The sequence below is a fragment of the Zootoca vivipara genome, chromosome 6, assembly GCF_963506605.1.
Source record: "Zootoca vivipara chromosome 6, rZooViv1.1, whole genome shotgun sequence".
In the NCBI taxonomy this organism is placed as follows: Eukaryota; Metazoa; Chordata; class Lepidosauria; order Squamata; family Lacertidae; genus Zootoca; species Zootoca vivipara.
Window position 1 is genome coordinate 8,190,480 of NC_083281.1, and position 13,289 is coordinate 8,203,768.

General features: G+C 48.2%; 1 protein-coding gene across 1 annotated transcript in view; it reads right to left on the bottom strand.

The window, feature by feature from the left end:
* ZBTB7A (zinc finger and BTB domain containing 7A) overlaps window positions 1-8,247 on the bottom strand; it is a 69,337-nt gene extending 61,090 nt beyond the window's left edge. Inside the window, exon 1 of the mRNA XM_035119295.2 lies at window positions 7,490-8,247. The gene's annotated coding sequence lies outside the window, so the exon portion shown is untranslated. The remainder of the gene's footprint in view (window positions 1-7,489) is intronic.
* Window positions 8,248-13,289: the final 5,042 nt, after the last annotated feature.

The following is a 13,289-nucleotide window of genomic DNA, read 5'->3' on the forward strand; positions in this document are numbered from 1 at the left end:
GACCGAACAACAGGAGCTCACCCCATTGCGGGGATTCAAACCGCCGACCTTCTGATCAGCAAGCCCTAGGCTCAGTGGTTTAGAGCACAGCGCTGCCCGCGTCCCATATCTGAACTTAGGAAGCTGTATTATACAGAGTCAGACCACTGGCCTATCTAAGCTCATCTACACTGAGGCTCTCCAAGGTTTCAGGCAAGGCACCCAGCTCTTCCACCGAGCTAGTGAATGAGGAAGACTTGAAATTTGTAACAGTGATGATCACTACTGCCAGACTAGTCATAGCAAGAAACTGGATAAACCAGATGATACCTTGCAGCGATATACAAACATGTGGGATACAGCACTGTTGACAAAACTCACACATTATAAGATATATCGAAGGCAAAGCACCAAACAAATTCATTTAAACATCAAGCTGGTTAAAGTCACTGGAATGTAAAATTCCAAACACCTGTTTTCACTCCTATAATTTGACACTCTGGACCCCCAAAACACCTAAAAAATCATGGAAATATTTCTTTAAAGGGTAATGCATTTGTTTTGCTGGGGGTAGCATGCTTCTGAATACCAGTTGGTGGAAACTGCAGGAGGGGAGAGGACTGCTGTTGCGCCCAGTTCCCACTTGTGCCTTTCTCACTGTGAGAACAGGATGCCTGGATGAAATGGGCCAATGGCTTCGTCTGCCAAGCTGCTCTTACGTTCTTTCGCCCTGTTGGGCAGAAAAAAGTTCGCCAAGTGGTCCAGTGACATATACACACACAAAAAGTTTGAGAACCACTGTGGCCTCCTCTTAGGATTTCAGACCAGGGTCTTTTCCAGCCCAGCTTGGGGAGATGGCAGGGACTGTTTTTGCATGCAAGGCATTTATCTGTTCTACCTAAGAAGCAACACACGTCCGCCCCCCCCCCTGCAAGTTTTCCACAGGAGTTGTTCGCCTAACTGCGGAGCAACACTCGGGGAGGGGAAAAGCAGTAGTGACCTTCAGAGGCATCACCTGACCTTCGTGGGAAAAAGCGCTGTGTACAGACAGGCCAGGAGCAAAAAAAAACAACAACCAAAAACCCACAGGACACAAAACGCACACAGAAGCAGTGGAATCCTCAAGTTTGCAGGCTCAGGGAAGTGGGCGAGGGCAACGGGACTCGGGGGCCCTTGCGATCCAGATTTCCAAGCGCTGTTGCATTAAGCCGAATGAAAACTGGGGTGTGTGTTTGAGAGCCCCGCTTTTCTTCCAGCGTGCTCTCGAAAGCGTTCCTGGCTCGCGGGGGGGGGGGGGGAGACAGCAGCAACCACTGCGATTCAGCCCTAGGGGTTAAGTACAGGCAGTGGAGAGACATGGGCATGGTGGTGGGGGGGGAGGGAAAGAGAAATGGAAGGGTGGGGATTGGGGGAGTACTAACAATCATAGTCTTTGAGCAGCCTCCTCCACTCTTGGCCTCGCTGCCAGAAGGGGGGGGGGAAGCAGGGAGGGGAGACTGGAGCCAGGACAAATTTGCATACTCCCCACCCTCCCTCCCTGCCAGAGCTGCTGTTTTGTTAAATCCACCAAGTGGGCAACTTCATACCTACTTTCTCAATCTGCCAGTTCTTCAGGGCTTAAGTGGGAAGAAGAAGAAGAAAACAGGACCCCACCCAACTCCCCCCCCCTCCGAGCACTGGAAGGCATGCAAGACCAAGCACATCTCTGTGTTTCTCCTCCTCCTCTCACCACCTGCCCCTTCCCAAATCGGCTTTCACCTCCCAGGATTCCCAGTTTCCTACGCTCAGGTTCCCTGCCGACCCACCCCGCTCTCTGTGTGCCCCATTTCCCCCCCCCCCCCACGTCTTGAAACATCTCCCAATGGCATGGAGGTTCCAGGAATTTCATTCGGATTAAAGGTGACCGCCAGTTAGGGTGCGGAGGCTCTTCAAGGGCAACCCACATGGTTCAAGGAGACCAGCCTGTCCCCTCCAACTTCAGTCTGCTGCCCAGTGTTGACCATGCAGGACTCAGTAGAGAAGAGGATGGAAACAACACTTGAATTCTGGCTCCCTGTCTTCCTCGCCAACAGATGCCACTGGGATGGCCGCACAAACACACCTGTTTTAATTCACACTTTGAATTATATTCCACCTTTTCTGCAAGGAGATCAAGGTGGAATACTCTCACTTTGCCGCCTCTCAGGAAGTTGGGCCGAGGAATATTGCTACTGACCCACAGCCACCAAATGGGCCTTTGAACCCAGAGCCCAGTCGGACGCTCTAATTGCCGCATGATGCCATAACAAGGGTATATGCACCCATGTTCGAAATTAGCCAGGCGTATTTTGCACCTGCCTATTGGCCACTTGTGACCAAGTGAAAATGCCTGAAATTTGCTCCACCTGGAAACGCATGGCGGGGTGGGGATCGTTGAATCTTCTTGACTGTTTTCACACACTAATGCCACATCCTCTAGGAACAGGCCAATATATATATGCAGACTGTCCCTGGATCAAGCAACTTTTCTTCTTTTAAGTTCTTCACTAGGCTCAAGGTTGTCATCTGAACTAGCCAGACGTTTTAACGGAGAACCAATCACAGTCCATCCATCACTTGGAAAAATAAAGACTTCGCAGCCATCTTTCCCAAAGATGGCAAACTAGACATTCAGTTTTGGCGACTGCAACCTTGGTTTAAAGAGCCATTTGGCTCCTAACTTCTATATCTGAGTCTTCTAACCCTGAGTCACTGCCCTCCGCTCAAGCCCTGCAAGCTGCCATCAAAACTGCCACGTGGGAAGATTTTCGAGCTTCCACCAAACAGTAAAACAGCCCCCTACACCTATTCAAAAGGGCCAGAGGCTCTCCACATTCCCAGCTAGCAGGAATTCGGGACTTGTGTAGGTGTTGCATCTGACGCTGCAAAAGGGAGCCGGGGTTAATCTAGGCCGGCTTTGGAAATAAGTGTGACCGGGGCTATACTTTCTAACGCCATTTGTAAAGCACGGGCATCCCTGATCAGAAAGAACCAGCTACTTTTCCAGTTTACAGAATCTCCCCTGCTAAGAGAAGACTCCTTCTCCATCACAAAGGAACAGTGCGTGACTATTTACAAGACCCCCAAAAACCCAGGCTTACAGTCTGCGTCTTCCATCTCATCAGCCACCCTAGGCTAAGCCTTTGGGACTACTGCAGTCCGCTACACCGGCCAGCCCCATGGTTTCCCCAGCTCCTTTCAAGCAAGGGTGAGGAACTTGTCGGGAGCTCATCAACGCCAGGCAGCCCTGAGGAATGATGGGAGATACAGTCCAGCACATTTTAGACGGCATGTTGTCCACTTCTACCTTAATGCACATTTCTTGAATGAAGAAAAAGAGACAGAAAACACCCAATGCACATTTCTAAAATAAAAATAAAAGTCCATGGCTAGGCAAGTCTTCCCAAACATCAGGTCCAGGCTGCTTCATACACATAGCTGCCAAGTTTCGGATTTGAAAATAAGGGATCAGCACCCTCACCTGTCCCGGGGACAGTCTACGATTCTCAGGGACAGTTCACACCGCGGGGCGCAGTGCTTTATAGGAGGTCAGAAGACCTGGAGAGGTGCTTCCCGTCAGTGCAGACAAAACTGAGCCAGGTGAACTCAGTGCAAGGCACTTTCTCATGCATCTCTTTCGAAGACAGGCCCCTATGGAGAATGGTTTAGGGCCGGGGTCTTACTTTTGTTTCTAGGGAAGAATCCTAGCGCTTCGCATGTACTGTAGAAGGTGGCAGGTTCATTCCCTGGCATTTCTAGGTAGGAAAGCCTCTGAAGCCCTGGAAAGTCACAACAGACACATTACCAAAGGTCTACAACTGTGCATAATGCAATCTCCTGTGTTCTTTTCTGTACCTCTCAACTACCATTTCCCACCTCATAATGATAAACAATACTCTGGAGGCATTAAAATCCCTCCCCTCCCATTTTCTCATTCATCCTTAGAAACGACCCTTTAGCAATATTCACCTCAAGGGAATATTGTAAAGAGAGCCGAGAGTCAATGAGTGACCTTGGAGTCAGTCGCCACCTCTTAGCCTGACCTACCTCACAGGGTCGTTGTGAGGATGAAATGGGGAGAAGAAAGACCATGTCCACCGCCTTGAGACCCTTTGAAGATAAAGGCGGTATATAACTGCAATACTGTACTACTTCACTGCAGATGGTGACAGCAGTCACGAAATTAAAAGACGCCTGCTTCTTGGGAGAAAAGCAATGACAAACCTAGACAGCATCTTAAAAAGCAGAGACATCACCTTGCCAACAAAGCTCCGTATAGTTAAAGCTATGGTTTTCCCAGTAGTGATGTATGGAAGTGAGAGCTGGACCATAAAGAAGGCTGATCGCCGAAAAATTGATGCTTTTGAATTATGGTGCTGGAGGAGACTCTTGAGAGTCCCATGGACTACAAGATCAAACCTATCCATTCTGAAGGAAATCAGCCCTGAGTGCTCACTGGAAGGACAGATCGTGAAACTGAGGCCCCAATACTTTGGCCACCTCATGAGAAGAGAAGACTCCCTGGAAAAGACCCTGATGTTGGGAAAGATTGAGGGCACTAGGAGAAGGGGACGACAGAGGACGAGATGGTTGGACAGTGTTCTCGAAGCTACGAACATGAGTTTGACCAAACTGCGGGAGGCAGTGCAAGACAGGAGTGCCTGGCGTGCTCTGGTCCATGGGGTCACGAAGAGTCGGACACGACTAAACGACTAAAGAACAACAACTAATAATAATAATAATAATGCAGGCATGAGTTGAAGAAGGGTCTTTCACATCCACCCTCCTATAAAGCACCTTTTAAGCAATCAAAGGGTTCTGCACACATCCTTTCAGCTGCCTTGACAACAGCCAGTGGCCACATTGGGGTCTCTTTGCAGCTTCTGCCCTCCAAGTTCAAACTCAGGACATTGATGATTCCTCCAAATATTCATCAAGAGATCTGTAGCCTGCCTCGGTAGGCTCATTTTTAAAAGGACATTAAAACAAAACAAAACAATACTAACATCCCAATGCAAGCAAACACGCTGTTTCCTCACCTGCTGCCCAAACAGATCCCTTTCTTTTGGAGATTCATGTAGGGGATCCATGTACAGGCAACCTTACTATTATGTCCTACCCTAATCAATGAAATTGGGCCTCGTGTTCCCCTGCGCTACAGAAGAGTGCCAAACAGCCTCAACCAGAAACCTGCTATTTAGCATCGCCAGGCCCATGCTGCGTGGAGCAGTCTTCCAACAGAGATGCGGCGGGCACCCTCGCTTTTGGCTGAAGACCTTTCTCATTGACAACTGTGCTTGGGTAGCATCTCACTTATAACATCTGCTCTGTGCAGCTTTTATTGTGTCTTTTAATGCTTTTACTCGTATACGACCGTAAAAACCGCCCCACCTACGGGAGACTGGCATATAGGATCATTAAACCACAGAGTTGGAAGGGACCCTGGGAGGCATCTAGTCCAACCCCCTGCAAATGCAGGAATCTTTTGCCCCATGCAGCGACCCTGAGATTAAGAGTCTCTTGCTCTACCAACCGAGCCGAATAATAATAAACCTATTTAATTACTCCCCCGTCAGTAGTTTTGTTGCTGTTGTTCTGGACACCTTTACAGACAAACCCCACCGTTTGAAATACTTGCATAGGAACAATTCAAACCCCTATAACACAGGACCCCCCCCCCTCACTAATGCACTTAAGCAAGTCCGTGGGCCAAAAGTAGAAAGCCGAACTCGGTGCTCCATAGGAGCCAAAGCTTCCTGTGGCTGTTGTTGTGTATATGCATATTGTGTGTGTGTGTGTGTGTGTGTGTGTGCGTGAGAGAGAGAGAGAGAGAGAGAGAGAGAGAGAGAGAGAGAGAGAGAGAGAGAGAGAGAGAATGGTAGGTGGTTTGGACAGGTGGTTTGCATGACTTTTTTAATTTTAAGAAAAGTTATAATGTGTCTTATTTTAAACGGGTAGCGAGTCACCTGAAGACTTTTGAGCAGCAAGTGACTAGCAAGGATAAATAAATAATAATAATATATTAACAAAGATGCTACAACTATTGGGAACTATTTTCATGCTCCCACCCCCAGTTTTTGAACCTTAAAATCATCCAGAACCCTGCACCCCATCACCACATTTACTCCTCTAAATATCAGAAGCTCTCCCCCCCCAAACCCCAAAGTATTTGCCCTCAGTTTCCATACAGCCTTCAACAGCACCCCCTCCTCAAATTCCCCCCCAGGAGGGTGAGGAGGAGACCAGCGCCTCAGCTGCTCCTTCTGTACCCTTCACAGCCCCCACTGGGGAAGCTGGGAAGGCAGGCGAGCCCCGCCCGGGGCCTTGTACTAGGCCTCAAATCCCCGGCCTTTCCTGGTCGCCGCGCCCGCGGACCCCACCTCTCCCCCCCCGGGGGCAGGGCTCGCTCGAGCCCTTAGCCGCTTTCCCTTCCGTTCCCTTCCCCCTCCTTCCCTCCCTCCCTCGGTCCGCCATTGGCCGACGCGGCGGCTGGTGGGGAGAGGAAGCGGCAGGCGGGCTCGCCATTGGCCGCTGCGGCCGCCCGTCAGCAAGCCTCACGCGGAAGGACGAGGCAAGGCCCCCGCGCTGAGCACCTCGGGAGACGTAGTCCCCGCCTCCATTGCACCTGCAGGCCGAAGCGCGGGGGAAAGACTACAATTCCCAAGGAACCAGGCACTTGTCCTCCCTGGGGCTTGCAAAGCCCCCTCCCTTAAAAAAAACAACACACACATATATCCTGCCCCCAGCCTTTAGAGAGTACAACGTATGCAACGCAGCACAGAATAGGGTCTTTGGCAGGAAGGAGGAGGAGGAGAAGGAGAAGGAGGGGTGGGGGGTGGAGGAGGAAAGTTATTTCCAGCTTCCCCTTTGCACTTAATTGCAACCTTCCCCCCCCAGCAACCAGCCCCTGCAGTTCCCCAACGCAAAGGGGCAGGCCAGCCCCATAAATCGCAAAGGCGGATATCACATAGGCAATGCAAATATTTCCAGATTGCAACGTGCCCTACAGCTTGCATCTCGTGCAATGCACTTGCACGGGTCCCCCAGGCAAAACAAACACCCCCTCCCCACCAGCACCCTTGACTTCAGGCTCGCTCTCTCCTTTCACCTTCAACGCTGCTTTCCCTCCCCCCCCACCACCACGCACTTCAAACACCCCCTCCCCATGATCCAGCTTCCTCCCTCCCCCCACCCCACTGAACGTCTCTCCCCTCCAAAAAAAAACCACACACACAACACCCCCCAAAAAACCCTCCATCCGCCTCCCCCAGGAAACCCCCACCAGCAACCTCCTCTCACTTAAGGCAAAGTTATTGACCCCCAAGATCCCTGGGTGAAAGTTACAAAGGTTTGGGGTAAAAGACAAGAGGAAGCAGGAAAAGATGACAGCGGATGGCTCTCCTCCTCTCTCTCTCTCTTTTTAAGGGGATCAGATCTCTTGACCAGCAAAAAAAATAAAAATCCCCAAAAGAGAAAGATCCCGTGCTCTTACCTTGTTGGTCCTGAAGGTGTGGGGGGGCCCAGGAAGAGGAGGAGGAGGAGGAAAGGGGGGGCGCCTGGAGTTTGGAGTCAATTCCTGAGCAGCTTCTGCCCGTCCGGCCGGCCTGCCTGCCTGCCTCCCTCCCTCCCTTTTTTCCTCTTTTTCTCTCTCCCTCTCTCTCTCCTCTCCTCTCCTTCTGCTGTTCCTGCCCCTACTGTAACAGTAGATGCAAAGCCCCGTATGATGCCGTGAACTCCCTTCCTGGTTGCTCTCAGGGTAAAAAAAAAAAAGAGAGAGAGAGAGAGAGAGAGAAGCAGCAGAAAAGACAGGGGTCCCTCCCTTCTCTTAAAGGTGCAGCAGCTGCGCTCTGGGGGAAAACCTGCTTTCTCTTTGGCAACGAGGTTTTTCCTTTTTTTTTGTTGCAAACTGACTTGAGGCTTTTGCAAACTGGCTCGGCGAGTCTTGGTTGCTTTTTTTTCTTTCTTGCAAGGGAGGAGGAGGAATGAGAAGGGAGATTGCAAATGGCAAAGGCACAGGGGGGTGGGAGAGAGAGGGAGGGAGCATTCAAGGCAACCCCCCCCAAGCCCTTGCTTGCTTGCTTGCTGCCACGTCTCACCCTTGCCTTGCTTGGCTCTTGCCAAGGGCACACTCCGGCTGCGATGGGCAATGGCCGTGTGTGGTTTCTCTCTCTCTCTTTTTTTTGCAGTCTGCAATTGCTGCCTTCTCCGACCCCACCCAGGCGACGGAGCGACCCTTCTCCTCCCAGCTAAGCCCATGTTATCTAACCCAACAACACGGCCAACCGGCGCGAGCCGCCGCTGCGAGGAAAGCGTTTGCAAGCCGGGGAGATGGAAAGGGAACCCTGCAAAGCAAAGCAGCCAGCCTCCTGCTCGAGAAAACAGGTGCGTTTTCTTATGTAAAAAGGGAGGGGGGGGGAAATAAAATCTTTTTGGAAAGAGTTGGTGGGGAGAGTCGGAGAGAGAGAGAGAGCAGGGAGCGGGGACTTTCCCCCCTCTTTTTTCTTTGCGAATGATGTTGGATGATAATGATGCAAGTTTTAGGACACCACAGCACGCCGGCGCAGGCTCCTCAGCAGAGGGATTCCCTCCTGCTTGACTAGTGTGCATTTTGATTTCACCAACAAGACACCCATCGCTGAGCTCAGCCTCGGGTTCATGCTGCTGGTGGGCAGAGGAGCCAGGGACATTTTCCTTTATTTATGATGGTGGTGGTGCAAGCTTTAGGACCTCACAGCACGCCGCTGGCGATACAAGCTTGAATCCCTAGTCAGCTGTGGGATTCCCTCCTGCTGCTGGAGTGCCTTTTAATGTCATCTCAGGCAACATCAACCACTGGGTTGGGCATTAGGTTGTAATCGGTCCGGGTTGTTGTTTAAAATAATGTTTTGTGTTATCTATACCAGCCATCCAAAGGCCTGTGTTGGTAGTCAGCCAGCATAAATACTGTTACTGCTAAATAATGGTTATAATAAAATAAACTATTATTATTATTACTGTTGCCAGAAGGTGGCCAATGTATTTTTCCCAACAGTTTTTTTAAAGTTTTGTGTTAGGCGCATTTTCATGTACAGCGTATTTTTTTGGTATCGAACTATAATAAATTAATGATCGGTGAATAACAAAGGAACTGTTCATATGATTTATTTATTACATTTGTGTAGTGCGGTGTTTCGAGGCTGAGAGCTATGACAGTATGAATAAAATATAGTAAATAGGGAAGTTCTTTAATGTTTGATGTTTTGTTGTTGTTGTTGTTGTTATGTTGGAAGCCGCCCAGAGTTTCTGCAGCAACCTGGTCAGATATCAGTAAGTGGGGTACAAATAATAAAAAAATACTGTATTATATTATTATTTAAAAGCTCATAAAAACAGAGCAGGTAAAACCTCATTAAGAAAAAAAACCAGTTTTAGTCCAACTGCAACTTGATTCTGCAATCTTTTATCAGTTAACCTTAGGAGTACAGGTATGCTCTAATGCAGTGGTTCCCAACAGGTGGTCCAGGGACCTCCAGGGGTCCGCGAGCTATGCCAGAGGGGTCCGCAAGATGCTATTAGAATAAAAAAAAATATTAAATATATTTTGTATGATAACAGATTTTTTGTTTTGGCCGCTTCCTGCATGAGCAGAGTCTAGCGCAAAACTAGAATTAGATAGAGGCAGTAGTTCTGCTGTATGCCGTTAGGTGGCGCTTTACAAACACTACTGTTTTGCAAAGAGGCAGCGCGCACATTCTACTAACGCTCACCTCCCCAAGATGCTTTGTGCGCGTCGGCTTCATTTGTGCGCTACTGCGCAGGTACCCTGTCTTCTCCATTCCCCTCCCTCCTCCCTGGCGCCCGCTGCCTCTTTGCAAAACAGTAGTGTTTGTAAACAAAGCGTTGTTTTTCGCGGAAGCTACAGTTCGCGTAGTTAAAAATGGACCGTTGGTTAAAAAGTGGTTCGTTAAAACGACAAAGGCCTACAGATGAAGAGGAAGAACTGTAAAAAACGTATAAATATAAAATATAAAAAGACTCTTAATTTGGCTCTCACTTTTTAATTTTAGGCTTAGGAATTAATGGGGGTCCTTGTCACAATAGCGGCTCAATGAGGGGTCCTCGAGAAAATTTTGTTGGGAACCCCTGCTCTAATGAACGGGATTTCCTTCTGAATAGACATTATAGGATTGTGCTGTTAACAAACATTGGGCTTTCCAGACCCAGATTCTTGTAACCCATTGTAGCCACGAGGTGGGTCTGTATTTTCTTACGAAATGCCTTCCGCATACATGTCTCGTAGTGGCATACAGAGTTAAACCAAAAGAACTTAACAACACTTAACAACAACACCACACAAACATACAAATTAACATCGGATAAGTTTAAAAGCAGTACAAAGTAGACAAACATGGATGGCAGAGCTGGGAAAGCTTGTCAGGAAGAAAAATACAGGGGTACCTTGGTAGTTGAAATGGCTTGGCTCCTGAAAAAAATTGGCTCCCGAACGCCGCAAACCCAGAAATAAGTGTTCGGTTTGCGGATGTTTTTCAGAAGCCGAATGTCCGACGCAGCTTCCGGTTGAGTGCAGGAAGCTCCTGCAGCCAATCGAAAGCTGCGTCTTGGTTTTCCAACAATTCCAGGAGTCGAACGGACTCCCGGAACAGATTAAATTTGAGAAGCAAGGTACCACTGTAATATTTATTTAGGTATTAAATTTGCATACCAGCTTGTCCCTGTAGATCTCACGGCAGCTCCCAAACTCCTTCAGTTGTTTTCTAAAAGTTCAGGTGATGGACACCTGTCTTATCTCATGAGGGGCCCCCACGCTGAAGGCCCTGCTCATTTCGGACTGTGCAGGAGAAACTTGCACGGAGCAAACTTGTTTTCTCCTGGTCCAGAGGATCAGGCCTGAACCCGTGGCTTCAAGTTACAAGAAAGGAGATTCCGACTGAACATCGGGAAGAACATTCCGGCGGCAAGAGCTGTTTGATCGTGGGATGGTAGGTGGTGACCTCTCCTTCCTTGGAGGTTTTTAAGCAGAGGTTGGGTGGCCCTCTGCCATGGATGCTTGAGCTGAGATTCCTGCATTGCAGGGGGTTGAGCTGGATGACCCTCAGGGGTCCCTTCCCACCCTACGATTCTATGATTCCGTTAAAATCTCACATAGATTACAGTGACCTGCTAGGTATATCAGGGATAAGGCGGTCTCTCAAGTATTGCAGATGGGGAGAGCACTGAGGCAGGGACGGGCGGGCGTTTTATTTAAAGCACCACCACCTTTTAATGGATTTTTAAATAAATTGTGTTTGTTTATTAAACTTATTGGCCATGCAAAGGACTCCAATATATATACTGTACGTATATGTCAGCAGAGCACGAGACTCTCAATCTCAAGAGTCATGGGTTCAAGCCCCACATTAGGCAAAAGATTCCTGCATTGCAAGGGGCTGGGCTAGATGACCGCCATGGTCCCTTCCAACTCCTTGAATTTGTGGGATGTGATACATAAGTAGCAGTGAAGTACAACATTCCTTGTTTTCCTAGAGTGGCCATGCAGGTGGATGTTTGGTCCAGTCAGTCAAGAACTTCCTGTTTCCTCCTGCTGGGACGTACTTCCTTTTGCATGTGACTAGAGGTGGGCGTGACCTTACCTGTCCAGGTAACAAAAGGGACAGGGCATGCAGCCCCCCCTCTCTCCTTGACTTCCTCCGTCATTTGAGCACCAACTTTTAGCTAGAAATGCTCTGTTGGCTCTCAGCCAACGGAGGACACTGGTTCTATCTCCATATGGGATAGATCCACATGTATATACTTTGTGACTAAGTCTGCCTTCAGGGATCCAACTGTGAACTGATGGTGTGAGTAAACTCCTTTTATTGACTTTAAATAAGACTGTCGTGTGTTTATTCTTTTAAGAGGGATATAAGGGAACTTACCAGGAACCTAATAGTGAGAGGCTTACACAAGCCTGCAACCAGTTATCAGCTGTGCACTTAAAAGGCGAATGTAAAACTCTGCTAAGGAAAGGAACTTGCTAGCGCAAGTTAGGAAGGATATTAATAAGCAATATATCCTCTCCTGCCTCCCTGAACATTCCCACAGAAGCTATATGTCCACGTACAGTACATAATCTGGCACTGTGCATTTGTTTACTTAAAACGGGTCGGCAACATTTTTTGAGGCTGGGCCGGTCCACTCCCCAGCAGACCTCACAAGGTATTTCTGGTGCTCTTCTGACCCGGAAGTCGGGCCCCGTGGCGAGGGGGGGAAAGGCGCCGTAGGGAAAAAATAAAGCACGGAATCCCCAAGCAGATCCACGGAACGGCCGTGGGCAAATTCCAGGAAGCTCATAGGCCGGAACCAACCCATGGGCCTTAGGTTGCCGACCTCTGACTTAAAACATTTCTGTACTAGCAACTAAGGAAAATGGTGGTGTATACCATTTTTTTATTATTATTAACGTATAAAGCACAACGCGGATACGAAATCAGAAGCAACTACCGGTATTTAAAACTGCATCAGAAGAAAACCTAGGAAAAGTCAGCAACAGTGGGGTGGGTTGGGGAAAAGTAAGCATTCAAGACCTGCAATGCACGAAAGCATGTTTTTAAACTTGGGAAGCCTTCTAGAATCCTAGAAGAGTTGGAAGGGATCCCCAAGGGTCATCTAGTCCAACCCCCTGCAATGCAGCTACTTCATACATGACAGACGGCCGTCCAGCCTCTCCATATTCCATAATTTCACACATCACATTCTGTTTTTTTAAATGTAATTTTTATTAAATTTTCTGCTTTTCAGTTTATGATACTCATTTTACACCCTTAAGATATCTATGCCTTCCCTTCTTCTTTTTCCATGGTTCATTTTGTGTATCATAAACCCCTGCATATTTTACAGAAACAATACCATTCAGTATTCCATTATTCCATCCGTCATGACTTATTTACACTTTTGAATTTATCTTAATGCTGCCAGCGTTTTCAGCTGTTATTTCCCATATATTCAATAAACGTTTTTCAATCTTCTTTAAACGTACGTTCTTCTTGTTTCTCTAATTCTATATCTTAGGTCCTTAAACTGCGCATATTCCATTAGTTTAAGTGGCCATTCTTCTTTAGTTGGAACCCCGCTCGTTTTCTATTTTGGGGCTAACAAAACACGGGCTGCAGTACTAGTGGCATACATAATTAACCTTTTTTTTTGACACTTGGGCATTTCAGTCTGAATTATCCCCAACAGAAAGGACTCTGGGTTTGGGGGGGAAAGTACTTTTAAACATTTTTTTTCAATTCATTATGGAATGTTTCCCAATA